Source organism: Pagrus major, chromosome 3 (assembly GCF_040436345.1).
Source record: "Pagrus major chromosome 3, Pma_NU_1.0".
NCBI lineage: Eukaryota > Metazoa > Chordata > Actinopteri > Spariformes > Sparidae > Pagrus > Pagrus major.
Window position 1 is genome coordinate 23062028 of NC_133217.1, and position 13531 is coordinate 23075558.

The 13531-nt window shown below is 38.7% G+C and overlaps 1 long non-coding RNA gene across 1 annotated transcript; it reads left to right on the forward strand.

The window, feature by feature from the left end:
- The first annotated feature begins 4557 nt into the window (after positions 1-4557).
- On the forward strand, positions 4558-11789 carry LOC140993930 (uncharacterized). The gene is made up of 3 exons (XR_012178693.1): positions 4558-4860; positions 11574-11663; positions 11760-11789. It is a non-coding gene; the product is annotated as an uncharacterized lncRNA (long non-coding RNA).
- The last annotated feature ends 1742 nt before the right edge of the window (positions 11790-13531 follow it).

Genomic DNA, 13531 nt, shown 5'->3' on the forward strand with positions numbered 1-13531 from the left:
CTCCCATTCGAGACGTATGGGACAAGTGGGTGTCTCTCTTGCCGTTGATGTACGATCCATACACTGATGTGACTGTGGATGAGCGCCTGGTCGCCCTTCAGAGGTCGTTGTCCATTCAAACAGTACATCCCGAGTAAACCAGGGAAATATGGGATAAAAATATGGGCAGCATGCCATGCCAGGTACAGCTATGCATGGAAAATGCAGGTATTTGCTGGCAAACCTGCTGGTGCGCAATCAGAAATCAGGGCATGCGAATTGTCCTTAACATGACAGAAGGGCTCCAGGGGAAAACAATCACCTGTGACAACTTCTTTACTTCACATGTCCTTGGCCTGCAGCTGCTGAAAAGAAAGCTGTACATGTTGGGAACAGTACTGAGGAATAAGCCCAAGCTACCCCCTGCACTGGTGTCAAAAACGGACAGGGCTCGGTTCTCATCGAAGTTTGCCTTCACCGAGACCCATGCTCTGGTGTCCTATCGCCCCAAAAAACAGAAAAATGTTCTTCTGATGAGCACTCTGCTTCGGGATGCTGCTGTGAGCAACAGGGATGACAAAAGGCCAAAAATCATCGAAGATTACAATCACAACAAAGGGAGTGTCGATAACCTTGACAAGGTAATGCACATTTATTATTCATAATATTTATATTATATATAGAAAGGAATAATGCATTGAATTTGTGTGTAGGGAAATAAACTTCCTTTCCTGAATATTTTTTGGTTTGTTTCAGGTTACCAGTATGTATACGTGCACAAGATTGACAGCCCGTTGGCCCCTCGTTGTCTTCTACAACATTCTTGACGTGTCTGCATACAACAGGAGGAGACTGCTCTTGGAGGAGCTCGGGCGACAGCTGGTGATACCTCACATCAAGCAACGCAAGGTGAGCATTAAGCTACATTTCTGTTGCTCTTCCTTCTCCCTATTCTGAAAAGTTAATTTTGAAAAGTTAAATGTTTTGGAAATTAATGTTTATGTTTTATATGTCAGGTAATGAGTTGGAATAAAGTTGACTAAAAAGTTGAAACACAGAGGTGGGTGATAATTTATACTTTGTTTTATAAACAGTCAAACCAGACGGGGTCATTTTTGACCCGGGATGACAACAGGTGTGATTATTTGCTGCCATTAAAAAAAATGGTGGTTTAAAAACAGCGTCCTAACTCAACTTTGACATATACCAGTCTGTGATGATCTATCAACACACGTGACTCTGATTGTTAACTATAGTCAGAATAAGTGATGATTTTTATTTTTACTCAAAAACAAGGTAAAAGTTCATTTAAATGAGGTATTATAGGTGTTAAATTTCAAATGGGATAAAGAAATGATGTTAATGTGTTTGAATGAAGTTGTTATTAAAGGTGTAACACAGTATTGGTTAAAGTATCCACTTTATATTCTTTAAATAACAGTCAAACCAGACGGGGTCAATTTTGACCCCAGAGGACAGCAGGTGTGATTATGTGCTGCCATTAAAAAAAATTCAAATGATTCAAAAATGGAATCCTCACTAAACTTTGACATATACCACTCTGTGATAAGTCAAATAGTCAAAATGATATAAAGTCAAAATAATTAATTGTTTCATTTTATTTTCACTCAAAAACATGGTATACTTTTATGTAAACAAGGTATATTGGCCCTAAATACCTTAAAAAGTTAGTCTTTAATTAGGTAATTTCATAAATACATACTTTCTTCAAAAACCTACATTCAGATTATTTCATGTACAAAAAAGTTTAAATCTGTAGGGGAACTATAGTATTGCTTCCTAACGTAGAAAGGGGGCGGGACCATTGAAACACAAGAGTAGAGGGATATAAAATGATACGCTCAGGAGAAGGAGCTCACCTTTGCTCAGACCACTGGAAAGGGAACCATCTCTCCACAAGTCAGTCAGACAGTTAGCATTTGTTTGCAGGCCTGAAGAAAACCCAGACAGGGTCGAAACAATGCCCCAGGCACTCGTATTTTTTGTTTAAAACATTTAAAAACAATTTCATTTCTTTAGTTTATATCAAAATTTGAGTTTAAAAATATTAATTCAGATAAAACAGTTCATTTCATAAATGAATAACAAACATCTACGTTATTACATATATACCAAAAGGCTACACCAGAATTAAAAAACAATTGAAAAATATTTACCCACAAGGATGGGAAATTTTGATGGAGGGTGGACTGTGGTCCGATACAGCAAGAGACGCCGATGCACCAACCAACCCTATTGGAACTATTGGGACTGGGGGGTCGAGTACGACCGGGGGAACGACTGTGCACCACCTGTCCCCTTCAGGGGGCAGGCTCAGTTCCCTCAGCCTAACCCTATCTAATTTATTTTGAAAGTATGGTTTCACATAGACAGGACATGGAGCTCGGTGGGATGGTTATTTGGCCGGATTTCCCCCTCACGGTCCTTGGACCTGGCATGCTTTGACTTATTACACCATTTTATCGCACTGGTTTTGTGTGCCTACCTGTTTTATTCGATAATTATTTGCATTCTTATTCATTAACCCTTTCTCATCTCAGGGGGCTGCAACCCACGCCATCCCCCACCCTACCGATGCTCCATTCCTCTTTTTACAGATATTTTATATGAATTCTTATTTAACAAATGAATAGAAAACCCCCCCACTCCTATTACCCCTTTCCCCCTCTCTTTTTCTGTTTCCTCCACTTTAATCCGGCAATCATTTTACATGCCCCCACAGATTTAATGGCATCATCCCTCGATGGTGCAAGACATAACTTTCCACCTATCACACAGGGGGACCCGGGTTCACGTCCATCACTCAACCATGTATATAATCCTTACTGTATTTATATATTGCTCCTCCTGACCAGCACAAGGAGGAACACTCTTCCCAGAACGACACCCGGGTTCGAGTCCCACATCAACCTTCTGAGCACTCCTCCTTATGCTCACATTGACACACACCCACGCATTATAGCTGAGTGGACGGGGCTTCGCTCTTCCTTGCTGCCCGTGCAAACAAACCTCCCCAGGTAACTTAACAACACTATTTCCTCTACCTAACCCTAACCCCGCTTCCATGGAAAGACTATTGCCCTAATTATTAACTCTGCCAAGGAGGTTATGTTTTTGCCAGCATTTGTTTGTTTGTCTGTCTGACTGTTAGCAAGATTACTCAAAAAGTTATGGATGGATTTTGGTGAAATTTTCAGGACTGGTAGGTTATGTCCCAAGAAACAATCCATTACATTTTGGTGAAGAAGAGCATGGTTCACCAGTGAGTACACATTCACACAAACACCAAATTTCTGAGTAAAGCAGTCATACAACACAGTATAAGATGATAAACCTTCAACTTAAATCCATTCATACCGTTCAGATTGAAGCTGGGTCAACATTTACTGCATGTGAGGAGGAGTCAGAGTGTGAGGGTGCTGAGGTAAAATGCCACACAAGCAATTTTAGTGACTTTAGTATTTAACATGCACAAATTAAAATTGATGTGACATATACAGTAGTCCTTAAATATACAACAGAATGTGATTATATACTAAATCAAATGTCTGTCAGGCCTGGGCTAGGAAGGAGGACTCAGGAGCAGAATTAGGACAATTAGAGCAGGCTTTTATTGAGAAATTTGGTTTCTTCACTTGAACTCTTGAGCAAGGTGACAAACAAATACGCTATAAAGCACAATATCTAATCTGCTGGCTAAAAAAAACAAGCAACAGCACTACAACAAAATGAGGCAAAACAACCTCAAAGAAAAAGGAATAAGGGAACCGAAAATCACTCCTGAGGAGGCAAATAAAAGGACTAAGAACTAAACTACTCTGGCTCACTGGCTATGAAAACTTATAACAAAAAATCACTCCAATCGGAGGAAGAAGAAAAGGCTATAAACATAAACTACTCTCTCGACTGACTATGAAAAAGAATGAAACAAATGAGGCACTCCACCGGAGGCAAACAAATGGCTATAAACTAGACCTGGAATTCACTGAGAAAAATTACAAACAAAAAGTCACTCACTTAAGAAGATCAAGAACAGAAATACAAACTTTGACTCTTGGCGTGATCAAGGCTGTGAATGAGGGCTGGGGTGCGTGACGAATACAACACTCTGGTACAGAACAAAGGGAGACGCAGACTATAAGACACATCAGGTGAGGGAACACAGGTGGAAACAATTAGGGATTAGAGGAGACATCAGACTGGTGGCACATGAGGAAGGGCAAGTGACCTGAAACGAGAGGAGAGTTACTTTTCAAAATAGAACAGGAAGTTCACGAGACACAAAACCCAGGACAGGACATTCCTCACCATGGTGTGACAATGTCCAAATTCTTAACAACTATATTCTGATTTACTGTGACATGGTAGAGTCAGCCAGATTGCTGCAATTGTAGTTCATTGAAGGAGGAGGAGGCTCGCATTTCTAGCAGTTCCAGCAGTTCAGAGGACTTGCCAACATTGGCACCACTGCCTGTGAGTGAAACACACAAATTTATACAATGTCTTTAGCACCGCGATCATGGCTAGAAGTACTAGTTTTGTTGTTGTATGCTTTAACAACACTGTTTTGCTGCTTTGAAAATGTGTCCCTTCCATTTTATTTACTTTCCACTGTAAAAAAGAAAACTGCCCTCTGAGCTTCGAGGCCTTGGCAGGATTACCTTCAAAACAATGCACATGACAGTGTTTATTTTCCCCCTTTTGTTTGTCCACCTTTTGGATCAAAGAAGATCTAAAGGAGTTTGCGGAGCTGGTTACAGCGGCAAAGGAGCTAAATCTGACATTGGACAACATCCGTGGAAGGCTGAGGAAACTGTTTGTATTTGCCAGACTTCTACCAGAAGGACAGCTGGAATTGAGGTACGTTGGGGAAAAAATGGCATAGCGTAATGCAATAAGCTCACATTACCAATTTTACTTTAAATTGCAAGGTGTAACCCTAACCCTAATCAGTCCCAATGTAGCATTCCTACTCATTGAAAATATTGCACAGAAATCACTACTGTAATTACAAGGATAACTCATATTCCAAAAGTGAAATCTTAGATGCTAACTCTAATTAAAAATGGGTGAATTTTGCTAATTAGCGATCAGCATTCCCAACAAGCGATCCTCCATGCCAAACTACTTCAAAAAAGAGACTTGAGTGACTATTGACAACACTCCCAGAATGCTTCTCGGTACACTATTGGGGAATGTAAACTCTTTCAGACATCAAAGGGTCACAGCCTTCAAAGGAGAATATAATAATCTCTCATTGAGGCATTGGCAGCCATTCAAATAAAAGATGATGATAAAAGCTTTCAAAAACTGTAATCACAGGCCTGATAGGTTGCCCATTAAGTAATCAGAAAGTGGCTGGTTTAGGATATAAATTCAGGAAGGGAGGCCAAGATGGCGGCGCTCTAGTAAGACGTGTTTTTCAAGCTCTCTCAGGTAATTTAGGAGGTTTGTGGTTAAACAACCAATGTGAAGTTTAAGATGCGCATTGGCCAACGCACAAGTAACTACTTTACACATTAAACTGAAATTAAGTCGAATGGGGAAAAAGGAAAGGCAGGAAAATATCGTTCACAACCACAGAGATGGAGGAAGCTAACGGCGACATACTTGGTACATCAAACGAGGCCGAGGCTAGCAACAAGCTAGTCTCCATCAAGGATTTGAAGGTTCCTAGTGGACATGAGTTAATGGAGGACAGTAACTGGTTTGAGGCTAACCAAGACCCTCAACATATCTGCCTCGCTGTCCCACTTCCAGACACTCCGATTAAACCTCCACCAAAGAAGATAAAGACAGGTGGCGGAGAGAACGCGGAAATACTGGAAGCAATTCGCGTGCTCTCTGGAAAGCATGATGAGACTTTACGTACTGTCTCCGCCATAAAGACAACAACGGAGTTAACTTTGAAGCACCTGGAGAAATTATCCGCAACCGTCCAGCAACTCACTCTCGACGTTAACCAACAAAAACAAACAGTGGACGGCTTGAAAAACGTGGTTAAAAAACTGCAAACTGAGAACAAAGACAGATGGAGTAGATCGACCATCATCCTATTTGCATTGAGATGTCTTCGGGACGCGATATGGAGAAAGGGGGGAAGGCTCCAAGTTTCTGCTCGACAAAAAACTGAGAATCTCCGAAGCACTGTCTCCAGAAGACAAGGCAGCGAGAAAGAAACTGTGGCCCCTGGTTAAGAACGCAAGAGAGGAGGGGAAGAAAGCCTCCTTCTGCGGCCCGTTTGTTTTCATAAACGGGAGGAAGATTGATCCTTCAGAGATAACCTGAATGCAGTTAGACTGAGTAAATTTCAAGTATAGTGTGTTATAAGCACCTACACTGCACCTTATTAACATGGTAAAATAAGAAACTTTGTTATAAGATCATTATTATTAATGGACCTTTTATCATCCTCATTTCTCCAAACGGTGCTTAATGTGTTTCTTTTTCTGGTTATGCTATAAGAGTTTACTGATAAATAATTTGCCATTTATTTATTTTACTGAATGGTTAAAAGAAAGCTAGAGGAGCTTCATTTATAGATATAAGTTGTTTACACAGATGACAGCTACAATGTTTGCATCTAACCCATCGATTCATTGGTGGTTATGGTTTTTGGGAGATATCGCAAGTTCTTTATAGAGGTATCTTTCCTTTGGCATATTTCGGATTTATGGAAATAATTTCCACTGTTACATTTAACATATTTCATTATGTTAAGAATCCTATAAGCTCATAGATTCTACCTATGCTGAAACTTGATTTACTCTAATCTCAAATTCATGATAGTTAATGCTACAGAATTACTTTATTTCTTGGCGTTGGCCTGTTTATACGGTTTTTAATCACCACCTCACTTCTGGTGGATTTTCTTCAGCACATTCCAAGGTTTTTTCAGTGTTTAACTGTTTAAAAGGTATACTTTTTTATTTATTTATTTATTTTTCCTTCTCTCCTATTTTTCTGTCTTATGGATTTTAAGTTTAACTCTCTTAATGTCATGTCGTTAAATGTCAGGGGTATTAGGGACATTACTAAGAGGAAAGCGATTTTTTTGCTTTGCAGGAGAAATGAGGCTGACTTAATTTTACTTCAAGAAACACATTCTTGTGAGTCAGATACAAAGTTTTGGAAAATACAATGGGGTAACTTAGTTCACTTTAGTCATGGCACTAATCACTCAGCTGGGGTGCTAATTTTTCTACACAAGTTTAAAGGGGATGTTCTTGAAACAGTGCCTTCTGATAATGGTAGATGGATTGCACTAATAATTAAACAAGACAATGCTCTCTTCATCGTTTGCAATATATATGGGTTTAATTCTCATGCTTCCAACAAGATTTTATTTAATGAAATAATAGCAAAACTGACAGAATTCCACAAGAAATACAATGGATCACATATAATTTTGTGTGGTGACTTTAATGAATGTCCAGATGATATGACAGATACCCTCCTAGATTAAATCAAACTTCTCAGAATAATAACCTCATTTCATTACTTTGTTCCAACCTCTCCTTGACTGATGCGTGGCGTTTTTTTTAATCCCTCTACAAAAGATTTCACCTGGTGTAATAGAGGACTATCCTTAAAATCTAGAATTGACTTATTTCTAATTTCATCTTCTTCCCTTCAATATGTAAAAGATGTTAGCCATCTATATGCCCCCTTATCGGATCATAAGCAAATCATTCTGAAGCTAGCCTCTAATCAGGAAACCTTTGGTATGCGAGGTTATTGGAAATTCAATAATTCTCTTCTAAAAGATGTCTTTCAATAATGCCGTTAAAAACCTTACAAGATACTCTTAGTGATGGCCTTAATGATAATTATAGGAAAAAATGGGAGTTCTTCAAATATAAAGTTAGGTATATTGCTATCAAAAGAAGTAAAGAATTAAAGAATGAAAAACACAAGCTAGAAACAGATCTGACGTACAATCTTAGCCTTTTACTCAATAAAGAACACATTTCTTTGGAAGAAGAGCTCGAAGTAAAGAACATCCAGTTACAACTGGATCAATTTTATCTAGATTTGGCAAAAGGTGCATTTGTTAGATCGAGGGCCAAATGGCTAGAGGAAGGAGAAAGGAATAATTACTTTTTTGCTCTAGAAAAAAGAAATGTGAAAAGAAAATCATTAACTGCCCTTAATATTAACCCTCGAAAGATCCGAATTTGATAAGTGAGTTTGTTTCTGATTTTTACAGAAAACTGTATAATTCTAACTTTAATGCAAAGGATTGTGCATGTTTTCTAGGAAAAATTCAGACTAATATTCCCTTAATTACTGAAGATTTCAAATCTATATGTGACTCTGACCTGTCAACTATTGAACTCAAAAATGCATTATTCTCAATGAAGAAAGGAAAGTCACCAGGTATTGACGGCTTATCTGTCGAATTCTATACTCACTTTTGGGAATCTATTCAAAACTCATTATTTATGTACAAGGAATGCATCAGTCAAGGAGAGATGATGGCTACAATGAAGCAGGGTATTATATCTCTTATTCCCAAGCCGGATAAAGACCCCATAATAATAGAGAATTGGCATCCTATTACTCTCCTAACAATTGATTATAAAATATTGGCTTAGTGTATGCCAACAGGTTAAAAGTAGGGCTAGACATGATTATTGCAGAAACTCAAACAGGTTTTATGAAAAATCGACATATTAGCAGCAACATTAGACTCATTTTAAATTTATTAGACTATGCTAATGAAGTTAACACCGAGGCTCTTATTTTGTTCTTAGACTTTTATAAGGCCTTTGATACGATTGAGCACAACTTTCTTTTTCAGTCCCTCAAAGTTTCGGTTTTGGGAATAACTTTGTTGATATTGTCAATGAGAAACAATGAGAAATTTGAGGGTATCTCAATTTTTGGCAGAGAATTAAAAATCTCCCAACTGGCAGATGACACTACACTTTTTTTGAAAGACAAGAATCAACTCTCTAATGCTATTACTCTAATTAACCAATTTTCTAACGCCTCAGGTCTAAAACTTAATATGTCCAAATGTGAAATTTTGTCTTTGCATAATTCCAGTGATTCTACAATTGAAAATATCCCAGTAAAGACTTCTGTTAAATATTTAGGAATATTCATAACTAAAGATCTTACAGCTAGGCAACATTTAAATTTCTCAAACAGACTAAAAAAAAAAAATCTATTTTTAACATTTGGCTTCAAAGGGACTTGTCTGTTCTAGGTAGAGTTCTTCTCTCTTAAGCAGAAGGCTTGTCTCACTTCGTATATCCAGCATTGTCCCTATTTGTAAGTGAACCAACAACCACACAAGTCAATAAAATTTTCTTAGACTTCATCTGGAAAAATAAATCGCATAAACTTAAGAAATGTGTACTCTCCAACAGTAAGGCAGAAGGAGGTCTTGAAGTCCTAGATTTTAGTGACACTGTCAACACCTTTAAGGTCAACTGGTTGAGAAAGTGTCTCAGAAACCTTGACTCTATCTGGTTTTTCATCCCAAACAACATCTTTAATAAAATTGGAGGTCTTTCCTTTCTTTTGAAATGTAATTTTTTACCTAATAGATTACCATTCAAACTATCAAAATGTCATCAACAATCCCTCCGAGCATGGAAGCTGGCTTTTGTCCACAATTTCTCACCTCACAAAGCTTTCCGCTAGAATAATAGCGATATTCTTATAAGAAACAAATCCTTATTCTTGCCAAAATGGTTTGAAAGAGGTATCATCCATATCCTCGATCTTTTTGATAATGCTGGTAATATGTTGTCTTATGAACGTTTCATGTCTGTACAGTTTTCCTGTTCCCTCCAGAGAATTTATATCTGTAACTCGTGCTATCCCAATAGAGTTAATTCAACTTATAAAAAGCCACTTGAGTTACAGTGAATATAAAACAAGTCAACCTGTACTGATGCTGAGTGGCATTGAACTAACAGATAGAAAGTGTAATAATAAACATATTCGTCAGTGTTTTCAAAGAATGAATAGAGTTGTACCTAGAGGCAAGTTTAACTGGAGGTCCCAAATAGAGGACATAAACTGGAAAAGAGCTTGGCTTCTACCCCACAAATATTGCATATCTAACAAGGCTAAAGAAGTACATTTTAAAATACTGCATAAGATATACCCAGTTAGTAGTATTATTGCTAAGTTTATAGATGATGATTCCTGTACTTTTTGTAATCATAATACAGAAACAATTTCACATCTGTTTTTTTATTGTGACATGTCTAAAAGGTTTTGGAGTGATCTTGAATCTCATTTTTTTGATGCTGCTAACTGTCTACTCTCTTACCCTCAAGGATGTTATTTGCTACTATGTTAACCCAGAAGATAATGCTTTTGAACACTTGATGAACTGTTATCCTATATGCAAAATGTTTTATTCACAAACAAAAATTTGCAAAATCCTTACCTAAATTTGCTCCTTTTCTCCTGGAACTGAGCTCTTTGCTCAAATCTCTAATTTTGATAAATAACAAAAAAAGTAATACCTTACTGAGTCATTATGAAAAGTTTTTCCCTGAAGCCCCTGCTTGAACCATGTATTTATTTATTTTTGTATTTATTTTTATATTTGTACTCTGTTTTATTTATTGTTTATGTCCTCAATGTGCTGTTTGTTATTGTGTACCTTGCTGTTTTGTACATTCAAATTGTTCAATAAAATTGTTTAAATTAAAAATAAATAAATAAATTCAGGAAGTGTCTTGTTCACTGTAGACAGGCCACCAGGATTCACGTCAGAAAACAGTAAGATGAAATGATACAGATAAAATCCCAATTAGTGCTGCTTTCAATTTTTGGATTTAAATCGAAAACACAAATTACCGGGGTAAAATGAAAAGCAGTGATTGTTCCAATATTGGCATTATAGCCGCCAATGAAAGGACCCATATATTCCAAATATTGAATACAAAACTCTAATGACATATTAATTATTATTGTTATAAAATATGGTATTTTCTCTATTTCAAGGACCGTGTTGGAATGTCTTTCTCACGACCCAATTCGCTACTTAGGGATGCAAGTACGGACTGTGAAGTGAATTTTGTGTTAAATGGTTTGCAACATGTAGCGTGTTGTCGGCTTTGCTGCATATGTACACGGTAGCACTGTTGGTAAAATTCACAAATGTATTTCCAGCAATCTTCAGATGAAGATGTAGATTCAGGACATTAAGGAGGGAGAGGAGGAGCTAGGCTCACAGTTGACTACACATGATATAATGCGCATGCACACACGCAACCTTAATTTTTTTTTTTAAAGTACTTTATTAAAAGTCTGAATAAAGCAGGAGTAAACAGAAGATGTGTAACTATTGACTGTTTAAATATGTGAATTTTCTTTTTGTATTGCAAGGAGCCTGGTGAGGACAAAGAGCCTGTAAAGGGCGAGTGGACCGTCCAAGTACCTGGTATGTAACATTCCCCAAATGCCGTTTTGCTTCCTAGTGATTCCAGAGATGGAGACATATTACAAAAGCCTATCCAGCTCCCTAACCCACTCCAAAATGGAGATAGTAGTGTCTAATTTATTTGATTATTTTGTTACATGTAGTCTCTGCTTATATTCAGATGCCACAAACAACGATGCAAAGAACCTGGGCAGCAAGAGTCCTTGGCAGGGTGGCTGCCCCGCAAATCCCAGACACCCTTCATTGCCTTGTAAGACCAACATGTTCTTCATTTTCTTGTTAAAGTGTGCTGCATTTTAGACTCATGACATCAGTTGAAACTTAAACACTCTACATTCTCTTCCAGCCCACTGGTGATGTGCCTCCACCTCAAGCACACGTTGTGGTTGTAAGGACTGGGGTGAGGGTAATACACAACAGCGTTCATGACTGTAGAGTCATACCGCTAGCTCTACGTAAGTATGTAGGGAGCAACCTTCTATTCGAATATTAGAAAGAGTATGGCCTTGACCTGCTTTATATGGAAAATGCCCCAAGATGAATGAAGAACTTACGTTATGGTTTGGCACTATAAACATCAAATAGACTTTACAGACACCCTTGAGAGAGACAAGAGAAGGGAGGCACTCAAGCGTGTGTATGGTTTACTGAGTGGGTATATTGCATGTATCAATGGCCACAGGAAGGTGGTCATCACCAACCTTGCGGTGGAGGAGTTTGCCCAGGCAGAGGAGGATGAGTTGGAACGGAGGATAACTCGAGTAAGAGGATGCACCAAATTACAGCACATAGTGTAGAGTACTTCCCTTTCCACATATTGAATGTCAACTGTCAATGAATTCCAATATATCCTCTAAATTCCTTTATATTCCATGTATGGGTCACAATTTGCTATGCTTCCAAATACAGCATGAAAGTGCTCTACTTTCCACATAATGAAAACTGCTAATTAATCCAAACTTAGCCTCTAACTTCCTTTACATTCCGGATATGGGCAATGATTTGCTATTATTCCACATTTCCACTACATGTCGGGGCTTGCTTGCTTGTTTCCTTCACAGGTTAAAGACCACAAAACCAAAGAGCTTTGGTCATGCCCTGATTCCACTTACGAAGAGATAGTACATGTGGTTTTACCGACTAATGTACAACCTACACAACTACCTAACCGGCAACTCTGAACTGGTATTTTCCAACAACAACGGTGGCCCATATCATGAAATACTCACTGCTTTTCAGAACTGCTGGGAGTCATTTGGCCTTCCAGGGAGGCCAACGCTCTCCCTGCTTTGCAGCGGCATCAGCATCAGCACGTGCAAGACATTTTTGTCAGATATTAATGACAAGTGTGCACAATTGTAATTGTGCACAACTATTAATGTATTTGTAATTGTTTCATTTTCTGTAGGTTGGGCGAAGTTTGGAGGAGAGCAAGAAGGGAAACATCCACAGGCTGATGTGCCACTCAACAGCCACAGCAGAGAAATCCTATGAGGCTGACCTGGGCTTTGGCGAAGCTTTCCAGATGCGTGAAGACACAGCCAATCGCGCTTGCAAAGACAAACAAAAACAGGTGCAAAATCTACACCAACATGCAGGGTGAGAGCACAAAAAGAGTTGACAAGGACAACAGTTTTTCCATGACTTAAGAGGGAGCAGACAAGGGCAAGAAATGTGTTGCGAAGGAGACAGGACACAAGGAGGGCACAATGCAGTGTGACAGTGACGCAGGAACAAGCAAGAGCATAACACAGGGCAAAGGAAAGAAGATGACGAAGAGAAATATACGAGACAGTGGCAGCAGCAAAAGCTCAGAAGGAGGCAGCAGCCAAAAGTAAAAAAAATGATGACAAAGAGGCTTAGAAAAGACAGACACAATGACCCCAAGAGACCAGCTGACAATGTGGTAGAGGTTGGCTCATCTTCAGAGGAAGAGGAGGATGTAACAAAGACAACAGGGGCACCGGTTTGGGAAGATGCTGTAAGAAAGACAGTGAAACCGCACAAGGCCAAGAAACGTCCCAAGCTGTCTTGCACCCCAGTGAAGTCTACTGGGAAACATAACGAGGCCAAAAAAATTACCAGGCTTTCCTGCTCCCCAGTGAAGTCTCCTAGGGC